General features: G+C 31.6%; 1 pseudogene across 1 annotated transcript in view; it reads left to right on the top strand.

Moving 5' to 3' along the window:
* Positions 1-18,831, top strand: part of LOC143233454 (microtubule-associated serine/threonine-protein kinase 3-like) — a 30,972-nt pseudogene extending 12,141 nt beyond the window's left edge. Inside the window, exons 8-18 of the transcript XR_013018161.1 lie at positions 881-951; positions 1,848-1,933; positions 3,145-3,319; positions 8,180-8,352; positions 10,542-10,612; positions 11,587-11,702; positions 12,694-12,804; positions 15,007-15,233; positions 16,158-16,315; positions 16,870-17,011; positions 17,661-18,831. The product of XR_013018161.1 is annotated as a microtubule-associated serine/threonine-protein kinase 3-like (transcript). The remainder of the gene's footprint in view (positions 1-880; positions 952-1,847; positions 1,934-3,144; positions 3,320-8,179; positions 8,353-10,541; positions 10,613-11,586; positions 11,703-12,693; positions 12,805-15,006; positions 15,234-16,157; positions 16,316-16,869; positions 17,012-17,660) is intronic.
* Positions 18,832-19,908: the final 1,077 nt, after the last annotated feature.

Raw genomic sequence — 19,908 nt, 5'->3', positions numbered from 1 at the left:
TTTTTCAGTACTGTGTATTAGTACATGAAACTTCCAAATTCTGTGAATTATGGGTCACGTAACGTGCAGTGTTAAAGTGGATTGTTATGTTGGTCTGATAAAAAATTGCTTCTTATCAAGCTTGAGAGTTTTAAAGATTATTATTTTACAATTGCTATGTTTGTTCAATAACTCTGCACAGTATTTGTAGCCTGTTTCAGTATCCAGTGTTACCTTCATGTAAATGCACTGGGACCCCATATATAGCTGCTACCACAAGATTCCTGTCAGCAATATAACAGATCCACAGTTTTTTTTATTTTCATTGTACCTTTATCCAGTAAAGCTCCTTTACTTACTTACATTTAAGAGTTTTTATACCATGTACTTATAACGTCCTTTAATCTTCATAGTTTCATTAGGCCTATTCACCCTTGTTTTTGTTTTTTAATTATTAAATGTTACCACTGTAGGGTTTTGTCCATAATCGTCTGTAATGATAAGAATGGTATTAAAATGTCACCAGAAGGTTCTATTCCACAATATTTTTCCTCTGTTTGATTATTTACAGATGGAAAATTTAATCAAAAAATAAACAAAATGATTACTTATTGTGTGTGTGGCAGTGAACTGCCAGCCAAAATTAAATTAAAAAGCAAATTAATCAAACCTGTCAGTAATTACCACAGTTTGGTTTAAAGCTTATTATTCTTACCACATTTATCAACTTTTCAACACTACTTGTATTATAAAAGTGGTGTTTTTTACTAGGTTTTTGTCTATTAGATTTTTTTCTGTTGGTATACTTAACAATATATATATAAATTTTTACTAAATAAAAAAAAAATCTCTACCAGACATACAAACTGAATGACATTCTTTGATATAATGTTTTTTCTAGATTTCTCAGTTGACGAAGCTATAGGAGAGCATCATGAAATGAATTCTCTTGAGTCTAACTTTTCTTTAGAGGTAAGAACATAACATTTAGCATTATTTTTGTCCTTACAATGATTGTATATTGTTAGAAACCAATATAAAACTATTTTACACCTTATTGCAAAACTTTGTGCTGATCTTTTCAAGTTTTCCAGTTCATATTAAATCTTTATTGTACTCTATGTAAATATTTCTAGATATACAGACATACTATTTTAATTTATTTGTTTTTTCAATAAAGCTCCAGTTCCTTGTCTATTTCTCCCATCACACCAAGCATTCTTATCCTTTCAGCCACGGGGGTGTTATAATATGATGGTCAGTTCCACTATTCACTGGTAAAAGAGTAGCCTAAGATTTGGTGATGGCTGGTGATGACAAGCTGCCTTCTCTCTAGTCTTACACTACTAAATTAGGGAAGGCTAGTGCAGTTATCCCTCATGTAGCTGTGCGTGAAATTGAGAAACTAAAACAAAATCCTTGTGTATTTATGTAAATAGTTGACACACATAGAAATGTAGTTATGAATTTTATTTGTAAAATAATATAGAAGTCTGTCTGTCTTATGGAATAAAAGTATTTTTTTAAAACAACATCCTGGAAAAAAAATTGTTGCTTTGTTTGGCAAGGATGTTTTGAGCCATTCACCTGTATGATGTCTTGAATGACCTCATGCCTGAAATTTGTCTGTTGAAGTTAAGATTCAACTAATGCAAGTTTTTTCATCCTGAATTTTGAAACATCCATCATCTGTCTTTGAGAGAATTCATTTATTTCCTTTCTTAGATTTTTAAATTAAACAGTGCACCCAGAATCTTAACTTTTGTGTTCAATGTCTTATTTAAAAGGGTAAATTGTTGTTTTATGGAATTACTTATTTTTGGTCTCTACGTTTTTGATCTCTTTTCTCCCAACTTACTGTTTTTAAGACAACTTCGAGTTCAAATAACAAGGCCAAACCTCCCTCGGAAGAAGATTTTAAAATGATAAAACTAATTAGCAATGGAGCTTATGGGTGAGTTTCCAATTAATAATTAGGATTACTAATTGTTTAACTGTATCCCTGTTTCAAATACTTAACTATCAGTTTTTGTATTTTCATTATATGAATCAGTGGGTGGATAGATAGAAATTTATGTATTCTTAATGATTTATGCCTTAAAATCTGTTACTGTTTATTAAACATCTATGGTTCACAGATAATTTAGTTTATTCTAAAATTCTTCTTTGTAATGTTATTCAGGACAGTCACTAATACATTTCTGAGATAAAAAGTTAATTTATCAGTAGTGACATACCAGTGTTCCCCTTTATTTTTATTTGATGATATAAAAAAGTTGTAAAACCAATGTAAAATTTGTTGCAGCTGTTACTATAACATATTAATTTCACTTCTAGTGATAAAAAGTATGCTTACGTATTTGATAGGACATTTGAAATTTCTTCATATCATCATATTGTTTTTTTAGTATTTCACAGCTATTTGCAAAATATATATATGTATGTAATCATATTCATGTACAGATCTGCAGATAAATTTTATCTGTACTGTTTTTGTGTATTTTCAAATTTTGAGTATAAATAATTTTAGAATATCTAATCTTTTGTAGCAATATGTAATTAATAAATAAGTAATTTAATATGATGTGAGAAATATTTTTAATCAATATATATGTAAATATTTAGTGATTGTTAATTTATTAAGCAAGCTTTTATTTCAAATATACTATACAAAAAGTGCTTTTTTTATGTATACATAGGCCTGACATGGCCAAGCGTGTTAAGGCGTGCGACTCATAATCTGAGGGTTGCAGGTTCCCATCCCCGTCGCGCCAAACATGCTCGCCCTTTCAGCCGTGGGGGTGTTATAATGTGACGGTCAATTCTACTATTCATTGGTAAAAGAGTAGCCCAAGAGTTGACGGTTGGTGGTGATAACTAGCTGCCTTCCCTCTAGTCTTACACTACTAAATTAGGGACGGCTAGCACAGATAGCCCTCGAGTAGCTTTGTGCGAAATTAAGAAAAAAAAATCTGTGTATACACATTTGTAATTGAAACAAGTTTTAATTCGTTAATTTAGTCAGTATTATCGAAAAAACTTATGATAATTTTCTTTGCATGTAAAAGTTACTTCCACATACTTTATATATGAATATATATGTATATATTCAAAGTATTGGCCATCATATGAAATATCATGTCATGTTTCTACCTTTTTTTTCAGTGCTGTGTATCTAGTTAGGCATAAGACAAGTAGACAGAGATTTGCTATGAAGAAGATAAACAAACAGAATCTTGTGCTTAGAAACCAGAGGGAGCAAGTATATGCTGAAAGAGATATCATGACTTTTACAAATAATCCATTTGTGGTTTGCATGTTCTGTACTTTTGAAACAAAGGTGATTACCACTCTCCAGTTTATATTTATTTTCCAATATAGTGCTTTCTAAATCACACAACATTGAAATAATAGAATAATAATAATAAATGTGTGTGCATCACATTGAACAATTGCAAACTGTTTAACTTTGTTTTGAAAATGAACATGAGTAACAAATGGGAAATAAAACATGTAAGTCATGGTGGTATGTGCAAGCAATCACTTGGTAGATCATATATAGCTGAAGGCTATACTGTGTTATTATGGTTTGTTAAGTTCACCATGTATGCATTCATTGTCTCCTATCTGGAAAATATATAGGATGATGTGCTCAGTTTTTTACTTGAACTAATACCTTATGGAGGTCTAATCATACACTTCACATTACATTATCACTAGATTGACATTTTAACATGGTACAAGCAACATCAGCCAATTATATTCAGCTTACCTCTTATACTTAATGGTAATATTTTGTAGAGATATTTAACACTTTTTCCAGCATAACACTTATTGGCTTTATAGTGTTCTCAAATACTCAGATTTCTCTTCAGGAGTCATAGGATAAAAACCATAAAATAAAAAGAGGTTTCCGTAGGAAATGTATCACCACACAAGAATCTGAATATACCGACCTCAACTGAGTTCAAAGTAGAGAAAGAAGCTGTAAACAATATAGAACACAGTGAAACAGCCTTTATTTCAATCAAAGCCAAAGATAAGCATATCTTCGGGGCAACAAACTGTAGAATTTATGGTATTTCAAATATAGTTGCAGTAATGCATATCGATAAAATCAGTATCTGTTAAGATCTGTTCCAGAGTGGAAAATATCTAGCAGTATATATGAAAAATAATTGTCCCATTATTCTCAAGGATCAGACACTACTCATGTGATTAATGGCCACTCTCCATACAAATAGTGGATGTTATATTCTTCATATATCATTTGACCTGTAAATAGAAAAAAAACTTTATACTAGCTGGACTTTCCATTCCTTGCATGGGTGTCCAAATTACTTGAAATAGGTATTTTAAAACAGAAAGAAATTACTCTTAAGAAAATTTATTTTAAAAATTCAGTTCTCATTTTAACTTTTGTCTAAGTCTTTGATTTTCAAAACAAAAATCACAAATTAAATTAAAGCTTCTTGCCATACCACATTGAAAAATTATAGTGATGAGCTTACAGTTATAATCTTTGTCCTCTCTCTTTCTTTCCCTTCAGTTTCTTCAAAATTTTTGCTTCAAACTTTACTTTTCTTTCTTTCTGTGACTGCTTTATCCTCCCATCTGCTTTTCTTACCTATCCCCTGCTGGTACAGTGGTAAGTCTATGGATTTACAGTGCTAAAATCATGAGCATGATTACCCCCGGTGGATTCGACAGGTAACTCGATGTGGCTTTGCTATAAGAAAACACACACACTTTTCTAACTCTATCAGCTTTTTACTGCTCTTTTGTCCAGTGATTCATTTCTTCTCCTTTTGCTATTATTACAGCCTTTGAACTTTTTTTCTAAAGAGATTCTGATGTTGCTTTTTACAGCATTTTGAAGGTTAAACATACATATTGCCTTTCTCCTAAATGGTCATTAATCAAATGAGATCTTAAAGTCAGTTACATTGAATTTTATATCAGTTATTTCCTAAAGAAGTGACCAATTTTTTTATATCAGCTTCTTGCACAGTTTCCTGCTAGGGAAGTGACCAATGTTTTATATTAGCTCCATGCACAGTTCCCTGCTAGGGAAGTGACCAATGTTTTATATCAGCTCCATGCACAGTTCCCTGCTAGAAAGGTGGCCAATGTTTTATATCAGCTCCCTGCACAGTTCCCTGCTAGAAAAGTGACCAATGTTTTATATCAGCTCCATGCACAGTTCCCTGCTAGAAAAGTGACTAGCATAATTACATACAGAGCATTAGTTCATCAGCTACTCGTGTTTATTATGTTTGTTACAGTTACACCTTTAAAAATAGCACAACATTAGTTGGCTACATTCTATTTCAAATGAAAGTTTTTAATGGCCAAAGTCTCTTTTATTCCCAAAACAAAGTAATTTTTGATATTACAATAATTTTATACTTCATGGTCATTAACAGAATACCACCGAAATTTAAAACACTAATCAGCAATTCTGCCAAATACCAAATTACTCCAAGACTGCAGCAAAGTACCTTCTACCAATCTTTTTAAAACCAAGAGCAATGGTACATGTAGATGAAGTTGGAATGATTTGTCTTACCCATTTTGTGTTTAAGCATAAATAATAATTTCTTATTCGAATGATAGATATTAATATAAACCTTAAAACTGAGGATAAAACTAGACTACACTTGCTGATAGACACTGCACAGTAAAATATTGACTCATTTCTTTTTTCTCTACATATTTACTAGTAACTTTATATTGCATTATATAAAGAATCCTTTTTGGTATGTTTTATACCTACACTTTAGGGGTGGAAGCTCTATGGATGTGCATTCCTTGACTGTGATTATATTTTAAACATTAAACATAAACCTGAAAACACCACAGTAAAGTGAGCCTCACATTGAAAAAGAGAAATATATTTGATCATTAGCAAAATTAACCTAGAAAAATCGTTCTGTTACAATAAAGTTTCATGAACTTTCAAGATTCTTTTACAGTAGAATTTCCTACCATTTAAAGGAAAGGAATGGGAAGGAGTGTTACAGTATTATAGGAAAATACAGAAATAGGTTACATGTTGCAAGTTGTTTGGAAAAATCAAATGTGTGCTTTTTGCTGAGATCTTGGTGGGAATACTGACCCCTTCGTGTTACTTCTTGGTACTGTAAGAGTCACCATGCCAAGTTTGGTAACAATTGGTCAAATCTTGTGCTGGGTGTTAGCAGACAAACAAACATACAATTTTACTTTTATGAGTATATATTAGATGGGGTCCAACAACCATTATAACTTTCCTTGTGTCAGCCTGTATCACTATGTCATGTTGTAAGGATTTGGTAGTTTTCTGAAATTAGATATGAAATTATATACCCCTTGTTATCACATATTAAAATTTGGTGCTGATTGATCAAGAAATGTGGAAGTGTACAAGGAACAGACACACACACACACATATTGATGTTTATGTAGATTAGATGGGGGTTCCAACCCCCAATGATCTTCCTCATGTTATCCTGTATCACTATATCAAGTTGAACTGATTTGGTAGTTTGTTGAAAATAAGATGGGGGTCCACCACCATCCCCTGGAAATTTTGGCCATTCCATGTTACTTCTGGGGTCTGTAGGAGTCATCATGCCAAGTTTAGTGGAGATCAGTCAAATGATATGAATTTGTGGGCAAATGTACAATTTTGCTTTTATGTATATAGGAGATTTCAGGTTTTCTATTTGGACTGTCTTCCTGGTTTTAGCTTTGTTAGCATACTTTAACTTGGGTATTTTCAAAATTGAAATGTACTGCAATTAAACCATGTGGGTTATTATAACTGTAGTCAAGGGTTTGAATTGGACAAAATTTGATGATATTGCATCAGTGTGTTTCCATGACAACCAAGAAAATTTCAGCCAGTTATTATAATTTCTACGTGCCAGCTGTACCAGGTATGAATCGTGAGTATACCCAATTCAATTATTTTACTTATCATCATTTCTACCAGCCTAACCTCAAGTCTAATTTAATCATTTTACACCAAAATTTATCAGTGTGACAGATGGACAGACAGAGTTTTGACCCCTTTATGTTCCTTCTGGATACCCTAAGAATCACCACCCTGAGCTTGGTGGAGATTTGTCAAATTGGATGTTAGGGGTTAGTGGACAAAATACAATAAATTTCACTTATAGATAAACAGGTAAAATTATAGAAACCTTATAATCCAAATGCTTTAAAACAGCTTTTTGAAAGTGCTCAAGTCACAAGTTTTGTATTGTTTTATATTAAGAATTTTTGGACATATGTGTTTTTTTGCAACATTGAGTTTATTTTTATATAGTATGTTCCACTTTACAGGAGTCTTTCCCAAGTAAAAATTGCATATGATATCCTTGTTGAATGAACCAATTCAGTTGGTATCTGGGGCAAAAGGAACATAGTGGCTTTCGTAATTAAGGAACATTTCTGTAATACATTTTTGTACACAGTAGGTGAAGAAACATTGAAAAATGTTATAGTAAATAAGGGGCAAGAAGCAGTCACATAATTATCGTGAATGATTTGTGAAAAATTAAGGCAACATTTTGTGTAATTATTGTGAAAAAATAGTTGAGTGTTTTTTAATTATTTTGAAAAATGTAGTCAAAAGTCATGCAGTATTTAGTTTTTTGCAACATTTTAAAAGAAAAATTAATGAGAGTTTATATTATTCAAATGTTTTGTCTTCCTTGTTTTAGTTACTACATTTCTAGATAAGCCCATAGTGGTCATTTTGTAATAACTTTAAAGGTCATGTTTGATGTAATTTTTACACATTAAATACTTAGTTGTATCGTATCCTAACTCTTAGCTTTTATTTTATATTTTCAAGTAGTGAAACATATTTATCAAAATGTGATTAAGTTTATTTTCCTAATAAATTTTAGTGATACGATTGTACATTGTATTTAAGAATGCTTATGAAACAAAGTGTTGTTATTGGTTTTATATTCTCTAAAACATTGCTTTATAAGTTGGGATGACTCTTGACAGAAGTATTTATATTTAAATAATTCTTGGTCCTACACCAGATGTAATCAAATGATATTTTAACTTAAATTTTTGCGTCATGACCTAGTGTGCGTGTCTTTAAAAAATTTTGAATAAATTTAATATATTGAATAATTAAATGATTTTATTTCAAGCATCTGTGATTTTTTTCTGACATAGAATTTTTGTTCCTATGTAGAAACATTTGTGTATGGTTATGTAGTACGTAGAAGGTGGAGACTGTGCTACATTACTGAAAAACATGGGACCATTACCTGTTGATATGGCGAGATTTTATTTTGCTGAAACTGTGTTGGCTGTAGAGTACTTGCATAGCTATGGAATTGTTCACAGAGACCTGAAACCAGACAAGTAAGTATGTTTTCTATTAATATGATTGTCTAACTGTAAGCTAAATGTTTAAATTATTAGAAAATATGGAGTAATAACTGGTTTAAGTTTGAATGTACGTTAACTTCTAGCTTATCTCTCCTTTCTGAAAGTCAGATTGTTAAGAGTGAACTTACCAATACCTGAAACCTAAGCTGTGTGTTCAGAAGATATTAAGATATTAGCATAAATATTTGTAACATAGAAATGCATTATGATTAACAACATTTATAATTTCATTTTTATTTTTGAGTGTTATAGAAGAGGAGCTCTATTAATAGTAAACTTGGGAATGTTACGTTTGACTATTTTCGCTCAAACAGTTTTAAACTATGTTGGGGTCATTTTCAACGTGCAAAATAAGGTTTCAGGTGTAAGTAGAAAAGTTTATTTTGTGGTAGTACCTGAATATTTTTCACAGATTTTAAAATTTAAAGCTAACACATTACTTCATGGATAACACAAATAAATTTAGAAGTGAGAACTCCTTTTCTTGTTTTGTTCTTTTCTTTGGAGAGGTTAATTTTCTATTCTCTTTAAATTTCTTTTATATTTTTGTGTTTGTCATTGTAGTGCTTGTACAAAAGTATTGAAACAATATAACAGTTGCTGTTAATTGGTGGTTATATGAAAGTTTTCTCTGTATACATGCAACTTACATACACTGCTGGCCAAAATCTTAAGGCCAATGAACATGAAGAAAAAATATACATTTTGTATTGTTTGACTTAACCACTTATTTGAGTAGAGCTTCAAAAGATGACAATAAGAAAGGGAAAATAAACTTTTTTTTACATTTAATAGAGAAAATGTGTACACTATGAAATTAGCCTTAATACTAGCTGGTCAAAAGTTTAAGACCATACCAAAAAGAAGTCCTAAACAGGGTAGGAAATGCCCAACAAGAGGTCTTAGTAGTGAGTTGCACTTCAGTCAATAAGGATGCTTTCTCCAACATGCCAATGTAGCTAGATGCTGTTTGATGCCCCTGTATAACCTAAAGCTCCATTGTTCCATGGAAGGAGAAAGCACCCCAGATCATGATGAAACATCCTCCACTGTGTCGTGTAGAAAATGTCTCCGCTAGGATATCCTTATCGTGCCAGTAATGTTGGAAGCCATCAGGACCATCCAGGTTAAATTTTCTCTCATCAGAGAACAACACCATCTTCCACTTTTCAGTGTCTCATGTTTGGTGCTTCTCAGCGAAGTCTAACCGAGCTGTTTCATGGTGTGGAAGGAAGCGTGGCCTTTGAAGACGTTTACAGTTTTTAAAGCCTTTCTCTCATAGATGCTGTCTTATTGTTCTTGAGCTGCATTCTGCATCCGTAAGGGCCTTAACCTGATTCGACGATCAGCTTCTGTCTTTCCGGACAACCTGTCGAATCTTCCTGCTCAACGTCGGCAAAATTTTCTTGGATGTACCACTTGAAATTCTCATTTCATATTCCTCAGGGTCTTTTAAGAAATTTGCAACAGCAGTTTTACTACGCCCAATCACACCAGCGATGGCACGTTGAGAGAGACCTTGCTTTTGCAGCTCGACAATTCTGCAACGTTCAAATTCCGTCAACATTTTAGCCTTTGCCATGTTTTTACTCAATGTAACACAGGAGATGTCAGTGGTTGATGTTGACAACGCTAATGCTTGAACACAAATGACTAAATTTTGTTACGTGTTTACCAATTAACGCTTCATTTCAGTATGGTCTTAAACTTTTGACCAGCTAGTATTTAGGCTAATTTTATAGTGTTCACATTTTCCCTATTAAATGCTAAAAAAACGTTTCTAATTTTTATTTTCCCTTTTCTTATTGCCATCTTTTGAAGCTCTACTCAAATGAGTGGTTGAGTCTAACAATGCAAAATGCATAGTTTTTCTTTATGTTCATTGGCCTTAAGATTTTGGCCATCAATGTATATCTTTCTATGTTTGTTTCTTAAATTAAAATGATCTGAGAATTAATTTCAAGTCAACCAGCATGGATAAATTTATTATATTATAATAATAATTTGTTTAGAAGTGTTTTAATTCAGAAAATTATAAATAGTTCATCTAATCATCTGCATCATAATTGGATCCAGTTAGAATATAGCAGGAACTATCCAGCATTTTGCTTTTTAGCTATATTTTCTAATATATGTGTGTAAAATATATGTTGTTTTTTCAGTCTCCTTATTACAGCAATGGGACACATTAAACTGACAGATTTTGGATTATCAAAGATTGGCTTAATGAACTGTAAGTACCTTAAGATTTGTGAAATTTAAACTATAATAAAACTTATTGGGAAAGTAATTAGAGTCTGTTTACACTGTATGTCTCTGCATTTTTTTTTATTTTATTATTATTATTATTATTAAGACACACGTGGAATTGGTGTTCAAACAAATGGTTGAGTGACACCAAACACTGGTCTTCATATTCACCATAAACAAATATTCATGATACTTCTACTTTACTGCTGTATATGTTGGTAGACATTTTGATAATCTGCATATAAGTAAATACATCTTTTATGGAGGAGGAGTGGCATTACTTTATGGAGGTAGTAGGTTCCAAAAAGAATTAATATGGACTGATACCAGTTTGGAAGTATTCATACATTTGTTTCCAAGTTTTCATTAATTTCTGTGCAACAAATTAACATGGTTAACAATAGAACATTTCTTTAGTGCCTGTTAACACTGTTACAATAGAACATTTCTTTAGTCCTGTTAACACTGTTACAATAGAACATCGTTTTTAGTGCCTATTAACACTGTTACAATAGAACATTTCTTTAGTCCTGTTAACACTGTTACAATAGAACATTTATTTAGTCCTGTTAACACTGTTACAATAGAACATTGTTTTTAGTGCCTGTTAACACTATTAAAATAGGACATTATTTCTTTAGTGCCTTGGATACTCACTTTACTTGAGCCAAATGTAGTGTGTGAGGAATTTATCTACATTAGAACACAAGCTTATGAAGGTTTCAGAGCTCAGTTGATTTATTTTTAACTTTCTGCAATTCAACCAAATTGTTCACAAATGAATTTAATGGGGTTTATCTTTCAACATGCTACAAAAATAAATTTAAGTTTCTGAAATATGAAAAGACCTTAATTGAGAAAGTGATGGCCAGCCAATAGGACTAGCTGACTATGGATTCTCTTAGAGCATAGGAATGTAGTAAAATGCTTCAACATTTAGCTGTGTTTTCCTTACAGTGGCTACCAACATGCACGAAGGATACTTGGATCGGGAAACTAAACAATTTAATGACAAACAAGTTTATGGAACTCCAGAGTACATAGCACCAGAAGTAATTTTTTGCAGGGTTATGGTAAGTGGTGCATGTTTCTCAACTGAGAAGACCACCTTGTATGTTGTTGGACTTATAATTTACAAAATATTTATTCATGTATCAGAAAATTTGTTACAATACTTAAGATTTTCTAGATGAAGTTTGTTGTATTATAAATATGTGCTTTCTTTTTATTCTTTAATAGAAATGAGAACACATCAATAAATAGTGTGGAAGTTGATTATACTTACCTTAGATTTAAAATAAGATAATCACAAGCATAAGGAAGAAACAAAATTATTTGTTCTTCATTCTTACTGTGAGATATTTATGATCATTCAGTGTTCTTCTTTAAAATTAAGTATTTATTTATCCTAATTTGTATTCTTTTTTTCCAATAACTTTCTACACATGCAAAATGTTTTCAAAATTGTAGTTTTGTTTCTTTTTTGACCAGTTACAAGAAAAACAATCTGTTTTTATTTCTATACTTCACCTTAATTCTAATTTTGTTTTTTTTCTACGAGAAGGAGGGAGAAAGATTTAGAAAAGAAATCACTATTGAACTTTTAAACTTTTTTACCACAACTTCTGAGTTTGGATAATGCAACATTTCATAAGTATAAGATACATCCTAATGTTTGCAAGTGTACATTTTATAATTTTCTCCTCTTAAAGTAAACGTATATTTACATTTACATATACCCACTTTAAAGATAGATAATTTTCAGATAAATCATTAACTACACTTTCTAGTAAACATATTTGTTTATATGGATATCTTCCATTCTAACAAGAAAAAAAAGATCTTTCACTTGTCCCCCCTTTCCCTCTATTTAAAACTGATGAGGGGTGATTTATTAACCTAGCTGTTAAAAATTTCTGAGTATTAATGGGTTAGTTATTGTACTTTCTGTGTCTGTTCTCTAATACATGTAGTTTAAAGATTGTATCATACAGAGCCTGCATGATGGGTTTTATTAAAAAATATCTTTAATATCTAACTCCCATTTCTTTCTTTATTTAACAGGTAAACCTGTTGATTGGTGGTCCATGGGAATTATTTTATATGAATTTCTTATTGGCTGTGTTCCCTTCTTTGGAGATACTCCAGAAGAACTTTTTGTCCACGTTATTAATGGTACTTGTGTATATGTAATATTTAATACCATAATAATGAATATATCTGTGTATGCAAGTATACATGTATAACTATTACAGGTTTGCATACTGTAGCTACACTAGTTTAAAAGCTCAACCTGAAGTGCCAGTGTTATTCTGGGGTTTTATGGTAACTACCCTTATAATTGTTGGTTTAAGTTTGTATTTATGAATGTTCATTTAAGAAATAATAATAATGCTCTGGTGAAAATTATAAATTGAGACTTAATTTTTGTTAATAAAATAATACTTATGTTGTTAATGCTCTTTGGTAATAAGATAATATGGGATTCACAAATCATGAACTCAAAGAAACTTCAGTTGAACATATTATTCATACAGTAGGGTCTGGGAATGTAACTGAAAACAGTCAATGTTTAATAAAGTTGGGGTATTTTGGTTGAACTCGCATTAGTCAAATAGTAAAGATTAAAATTTCGGTTTTATAACCCTTACTGCTGAAACACTGTAGTTGTAGAAAATATAGAGAAGCATAGAAATAATTATTTAAACATTTGTGTTGTAACCATAAGTTTCTGTAATATTTGTGGTAGAGACATATTTATATTCTTGTTATTCTCCTTCCTCCTGTGTTGTATATTATGTATTTTTAATCATTTGTCTCATAGATATCATCATCATATGTTTCTCTGTTTTCTCATGGTAGTAAACATACTTTAATGTGCAGTTCTAAATTGTCACATACCTGTACGTGATGTTAGTAAAGTTTAATGCAATTTAGTATCTACCTTTGACGTTCAGTGAAGAAAAGATGCCACAGAGGTCAAATCTATGTTTTTATTTGCTACTTCCGCTGCACAAGTGCTTCTTGGAAGAACAAAACAAATAAACAATGTAGGCCTAATTTCATGGTGAAATATAAACAGTTTGTTTGCACATCAAAACCAAACAAGGCACTTATCTTGTTTAGATACCCCAAATAAATATACACGCAGAATATATATATTTAGGTAATATACGGTGATAACGTGAGAACCATCCTAATTTATTAATTTATGTTAGCACTGGTTATGATGTACAAATAACAAATACACTGTAATCCAGAGCTGGGCGATGAGTGATATTTGCTAACTGATTTATCAATGAGCTCTTTAGTCGGTTAGTGCAAATCCCTACTTTCCCACTCAAAGAAAAGCTCCCGAGTGGCACAGCAGTATGTCTGCAGACTTACGACATTAGAAGCCAGTTTTTGATACCCATGGTAGGCAGAGCACAGATAATCCATTGTGTAGCTTTGTGCTTAATTTCAAAACAAATAAAATGCAAGGTAAAAACAAACTAGGCTTCATAGAGTAGTGGTATCTGAGAAATTTGTTTGGAGGTATTTTTATAGTGTGTTTATAAAGTTTAACAAGATTTATTATTGTAATAACCATAACATACATAGAAGTTGGTAATAATGATCTGATAATGTGACAAAAATTGATAATTACTGTAATATCCACATCATACGTTGTCATAAAATGTGTGTGTGTCAGTATATAGTTTTGCTAATTGGCTGTACGTCAGTGTTATATGTACAAAGTGTATTCATTGCTGCAGCTTCTTGTTTATATATCTAAATTCAATTTGTTTTGCAAAATACACTGAAGCTTTTTAACCCTAGAACTACTGATGGGCATTGGACATCCATTGGTGTTTTGAACATAGTTTTCTATGATATTTATGTACACCAAACTGCTTGTGGTTCTATGACAGTGTTATTTACAGGGTTGTATGTGTTATGTTTTACATAATAAATGATCACACCCATTTTCTGGTCTGTTCTTTACACTGAGTGTTGTAAAAAACAAAAACATAGTTATTCAATATATGGACCCAAACAGCAGTTAGTGATTATTGATTTTGTTTTCTGAAAAATAGGTCAGTACACAAAATTATGCATACAACATTTTTTCTTTTGATGCCATTTTTCTCTGAAGCTTCTTTCACATCTGTTTTCTGGGTTGCTTTGGTGTTGAAAGCAGATGTGAAGGAAAGTACAACTCTGAAGCCCACATGACTATTGTATAAAATGTTAATGTGCATACCATTTTGATTTTCAAAGAAAAAGACTAGATTGCTTTTGTTATAGTATAGAGAGAGAGTCTAACTAAGTACAATAATTTAAAATAGTGTTGAGAATGAGGTTTGAAATAAATGATAATATTTTTCTTTTAAGATGAAATTGAGTGGCCTTATGAAAATGATTGGCTTGTGGCTGAAGATGCAAAAAATTGATCACTCTACTTTTGAGGCCGAATCCATTTGATCGGCTCGGGACTGGTGGCGCCCACGAAGTGAAAGATCATGCATTCTTTGCATCTCTGAATTGGGAATCTCTGCTACGTCAGAAATATGAGTTTATTCCTCAGCTGGAAGATGAAGAAGACACGAGTTATTTTGACAGTAAGAAATGTTTTGATTTGGTTGTTGTGACAAGTGAGATGAAAAGACTCATCTGAAAATCTAGGGTTTTACAACTATTTTCCTTTCTTCATCAGGAATGAAAGAGGGTTTGTTTCCAATGATAAGAAAAAAAAAAAAGGGCCAACATCAAAAGTTATGCAAAAAAAATACCTTTTTTTCTGTAAGGGCTCTTCAGTTACCCATGATACCAAAGACCTATTCATGTATTGATGTGCAGTTAATTCCTGTCTTCCTCACAAAACTCTGGTTAGATTGTAGGAACATGGATTTTTATACTGTTTATATAACGTACGTGGAACCTCAGTCCAATTATGACTGCTCAACAGAATCAATCACAGCATGCAATATAAACCATATGAGGAGTTAACTGTGTGAAGACAAGTTAGCATAGCCCAGCTCTAATTAGTGTCAAATGGTCCTACTGTGTGTTGCATGTTTGAAAATCAAAATTGGCCAATTTTGTAGTTCTCAAAATCTCAAAATGAGCTCTGGTGTTGCCTTACTCAAAATGGACAACTGGATCTTAAATTATAACTGAGAAGTAGTAGTAAGTGAAGCATATCATCACATAAAGGGTGTGGTATGGTGCATGGATACAAGCATTTAAACCTAAAGTGCCCAAATTCGTTATTTAAAATGAACATTTTCTATGTTTTTTTGTATAGCTTGAAACAAGAACTACTGCGTGACATGGATTGAAACTTGGAGTGAACCTTCTGCAGAGTATCTTTGTTGTGCAAATGAAAATGTCTTATTTTAATATGCAATGTCTGATGGAATTTGCATCTTTAAAAATTTGGAAATATTTCATTAGGGCATGTTTTTAACAAATAATTATAAATGTTTTTTTATTGTAAATTTTGATATATCCTTGGTAAAATTGTTCATTCTGTCTCATTTTAGCAAGATCTGATCGATACCGTCACGATGTTGAAGGCTCCAAGTCACTGGAAAATGCTGATGAAAGCTTTATATTTAGCAATTTTTCATCCTGCTCTCCCCGTTACCGTAAGGTTTATTCTCGTGTTGAGAAGGAATTAGAAGAAGAGAACTTTATAAAGGTTAGATAATTCAGAACACTTTAGATATTTGGAGTTATTTCTGCTTGTTACACAAGACTAATGCACTGTTTTATTACCATTTATTATGGATTTTTGTCACCTTTGAAAAAAATGCAAGTTCATATATAGATGTCTAAATACAGTTCATTCTATCAGAATTGTAATTAACGTTTTGTTTAATCTGAGTTTGGAACTGAAACAAAAAATAACATTACAATTTATAGCTCAAAATGTACATTTTCTAAAAAACAACCTTACTGTGAAAGCTGTGAATTGTAATAAAATAATACTTAAAACTATCAAATAAAAAATTTATCAGAATAACCAGAAACTCTTAAAAATTATACCAAATGTCTTGAGAACTTAGAAAAAATATAAAGAAGACTTCATGTTATTTTATTAGTTAGAAAAAATACTTCTCATCACCATATGCTTAAAACTGTCTTTATCATTTTCATTCAAAGCTACTTCTTCATGGTGTGATTACTTATTAGCTAAATCATTCATTTCTAATGTATAATATTTCTTCATGTTATTGTAATTGTTTCTTTCAGGTTTTGAAAGCAGAATCAACTCAACACTCCTCGGATAGTTTAAATTCCTGTCCTTCAGATCATTCTGACAGTTCCAGTTCCCAAGGAAGTAGTCTGTGCAAGACACCTGAAATTAAAAAAAATCTGTTTCAATTCAAGATTCGTAAGTAGTACTTTTAACTTTCCACAGTTAATTAACGTGCCTTCTGGATTTAATTCTCTGAACTGGCTCTATCTATTAAAACATAACAGAAGAGTTCAGTACTTTTACAGTTTTTATGATACGTGATTTGTTCACCACTGCTGTATAATAGTGAGAAGTGGTTGTAAGTTGCTCCACTCATTCTGATAAAAGTCACGGTGTTCTATATTGTTCCTCCCTCCTTAAATATACCCTCTTATTTTGGCATTTTGTATTAAAACTAAGTTACTTTCTAATAGTTTTCATCTTAAGCACACGTGCTGATTATAAGTATTATTTTATTGCAAGTTACAACTTTTGCAATAAGTAAGATTGTTTTTGGAATAGGTACAATGTTTCAATCAACTGAGCAACCATTCTCAAGTATGAGGACACTGTATCATGTTGTATTCTGCATTGTTTGATGACATAGCTTGAGATTTGCTAAAAAGATCTCATCTGATTATTTCTTTATCTTAATATCCATCCATGAAAATAAAAATAATTAAAATAAGGTTGATGAGTTACCTTTTTTTATAAAGCATAGCTTATGTTTGTGGTATATATTTTATTTTGATATGGCAAGAAAATCTATAGGAATTATATATAAACTGAATAATGTATATACTAGAATCCATCCAGGAACACAGAATGTTCTGGAGTCCTCTCAAACAGATTTGGAAGAACTTTCACCCAATGTTCAGACACACCAGCAGGCAGATATGAAAGAGTTTCTTCCACACTTCTCAATCAGCATGGAGGGCAACAGACCTTTAGTGGCAACACCTCCAGATTACAAAGAATTGTCAACAGTCAATGAAGATGCAGATCAAAAACAACAGAAAAGGGCTGTCAGGCCTAGAAAATTAGTTTCTCCACTTACTCTTTCTGCCAAAATACCAATTTCTTCAACACCATTGTCTCCCTGTGGGTCTCAACAAAAAACTCATCCAATCATCAAGTCAACTTCAGCTTCTGGGTTGTCGTTGATTATTCCAACTGGTATTGTAATGATCACCAGAATATTAGTTGACATGAATAACTGCTACACTGAGAAAAATAAAAATAAAGGGATGTTTATCGTTATTTTTAACTTTAATAATACTTTACAGTTACAGAAACTAATTTTCTACATTACTCTCTGTCAGTCCAGTGATTTCTTGATTTGTCTTACTATTAACGGTGAGCAATTAACTTGTGTATACAAGCAGAAGGTTATGAGAAATTTAACTTATTAAAGTTTAGGTCGTCAAACAGTAATATTTAGTCATTTCACTGACTTTCACAATTCAAAGAAAAACTTAAAAGATGCTACATAATTGTTAACCAGCAGCAACACAAATGGCATATATTTTGGTGTATAAGACACACTTTGTTTCCAAGAAAAGGGATCTCAAACCCCCTGCATCTTATACACCAAGGGTAAAAATTTTATTCCTCCCTATGGTGAATAAGCAGTTATTTGGTTTCCCTAATATTTAAAAGTACCAAACCTTTTTTTTTATTTCCCAAAGTGTGGAAACTGTAATAAAGGTATTAAAAATGTAATGTGAGTGGTTGCCTTCATGGCACCAAAGATGATATTGTTTGAGGACAAATGAGAGTGAACTTGAGAACTTGTTTTCAGTGATGCAAAAAAAATATTTTGAAAGTTTTCATAATGAATGAACAATGTTTTGATGTAAACGTATGAAACAACCATATTTCATTTTGTATAGACACTAATTTTGAAGTATTCTAAAGAATAATAAAAGATTATGCTGATGATAACGTGCCTCTATTATAATAAAGCTATATCTGGTAATCTGCTGTGTCCATCTATGATATCGTAACACTTAATTTGTAGTTGTAAATGTGAAAACTCATTGCTGCCCCACTAGATGACGTTTTTCTTGCAATTTAGTCGGTTTATTAGCTGATATAAATGCACAATGTTCTAATACATCCATGCATATTAAAATTCATTAACAAACATTTAAAGTACATTTTAACACATACTTTACAGAAATGAACATGTAATTCGGTTCCGGAAAAAAATCATTATATTGAAAATAATACATAGAATCCAAGAGATTTATCCTTCTTCAATTCCATGCGTTTATCCCTAAAAAAATGTTTTCAATTTTTATTTTTATAATTGAAATTGTGCTGTCCTCTAGTAGTTAATATTGTAACTATTATTTACAACCATTCAAATGGCAGCAAGCAGAGAAGAAACTTTTCATGCAGCTCAAATGATCAAGATGCATTTGTCGAAAAGCAAAGATGAATTTTTCACATTTCTCTCAAATCCAGCTTTGGAATTAAATCAAACTGTTAACCTTTTATTATTTAAGAAAATATTTCCATAAAATCTCATTTCACAAGTAAAAAATGAGTCCAGTTCGGTTTACGAGACTTGAAAATATCCGGAGTAACACAGCTGAGGAATATGAACAAATTACAAACTATTTAAAAAGCACTCTGTGGACAAAATATATATGAACTCAGTTAAAAGAAACACTGTAATTGGTGACAGTGTGCTGAAGTTTTTCACATCTTAAACCTATAATGTCATCACATGTTCCAGTAAATCATAATACCAAACTTCTGAGAAGAGGTGAGAGTGTTGGCGTAACAGTTGTCATCTATCAAAACGTTTAGACATTGCCAAGAAAACTTCCAATAGATGGCATTGGTTATAACACAAATTAGCACACACACGTAAAGTACGAACACATATTATGTTCAAATTGATTCCGTATTGTAGAAAAAAGAAAAATTTTGATAGAGAAGACTATTAAACCATGACGGAAAGCACTCTGTTTATTGTCAAACTAAAAGCTACAGAACGGAATATAAGTGTTCCTTTCACCGTGGGCATCAAAACCTAATTGTTA

The sequence above is a fragment of the Tachypleus tridentatus genome, chromosome 1 (genome assembly GCF_004210375.1).
Source record: "Tachypleus tridentatus isolate NWPU-2018 chromosome 1, ASM421037v1, whole genome shotgun sequence".
Lineage (NCBI taxonomy): Eukaryota > Metazoa > Arthropoda > Merostomata > Xiphosura > Limulidae > Tachypleus > Tachypleus tridentatus.
The sequence above is the reverse complement of the archived record's forward strand: the minus strand, read 5'-3'. Positions and strand labels throughout refer to the sequence as shown.